Source organism: Chondrus crispus, genomic scaffold (genome assembly GCF_000350225.1).
Source record: "Chondrus crispus Stackhouse genomic scaffold, scaffold_63, whole genome shotgun sequence".
Taxonomy (NCBI): Eukaryota; Rhodophyta; class Florideophyceae; order Gigartinales; family Gigartinaceae; genus Chondrus; species Chondrus crispus.
Genome location: NW_005178587.1, coordinates 374,027 through 375,309, shown reverse-complemented (window position 1 = coordinate 375,309; position 1,283 = coordinate 374,027).

Sequence of the window (1,283 nt, the reverse complement as noted above, 5' to 3'; positions counted from 1 at the left end):
GCCCCGCCGCTGGCCCCATTGCCGCGCCGTCGCCCGCCGCTCTTGCTGCTGTCCGGGCCACGCTGCCCACATTTCCCCCGCAGTCGCGCCGGTGCCTGCTGCCGCGCTGTCTCTCGTCAGCGCTTCGTTCTGCCTGCCGCCACATTGCCGACCTACAGCCGCTCCGGTCTGTACTACCTGGCCGCCTGCTTCCTCCGCCGACAGCTCGTCAACACTCTGCACTGCGCCTGGTATCACATTGCAGCAGAACAGCCGACCCCAAACTCACTGCAGCTAGCTGCCGCCCGCCGGCGCTCGCTGCCGACCGCCGCTGCCGCTCGCTGTCGCCCGCCTCTACTGTCCTGAGGTCGGTGAGCCTGCACGCTCTGTTTTTTTTGTGCGCATCGCATCGTTGGTTTGGGAGTAACGATAGGGTCTCGGTTATTGTTGGAAGGGACTGAAGGCCTGGTCGTTGAGATGTGTGGAGGCTAGGGACGTGGTACTGCCCTTACTTTGCTCGAGAGCGGTTGACCCGGCATTAATACCCGGTGACGCGACGCAGGCAACTCGAACCGGCAGTGTGAACCTCTCCGGCAGGGAACCCCACCGATCCTTTTTAGGGCGGATAACGGTGTCGACCCTCTGTGGTCTGGTGTTTCCGGGGGTGGGAATCCTCTGGGGTGTTGTGCACTGAGTAGGTTGGGGTGGTATCGCTGAACTGGCCGTCGCGCAAGCGTCCCGCAAGAAACTAGACACCCTTTGAGGCTTGTATACTGGCTGGTGTGGACGTTTCGTACGGATCATCGCGTCCACTCTGGTAACGCAAGAGTGGGTAGACTGCAGAAGTCGTTACTTGACTCGGACAGGCTTCGGGCGCCAAAGGTCGGACCTTTTCTACCTGCAAGAGCTGCAGGCGCCGAGGGTCGGACCCTGACAAGGTCAACCGATCATAGATCGACTCAGTGCTGATTTTTTGCCCTTGTTCTTAAAGGAACTATTAACTAAATCCCGATTAGTTACCCTGCGATCCGCAGCATGCTCCCGCCCCCCTCCCACGAGGGAGCAGGGCCTTCTGAGAGCGGACAGCATTCCGACTCGTCACCACCCGAACCCCTGGTTACATTCATGAAAGGCATAACGAACGACGCGTTGGGTGCGCTTACGAGTGCCCAGAAAGGCCTCATCTCCTCAATTCGGTTCCTAGAAACAACCCCGGAGCTAACTGGGACCCAACTAAAGCGCACTATCGCTGACATGTTCCCGCCGGCTTCGCTTTTCCAACAAGAAATATGCGACCTCCCTGC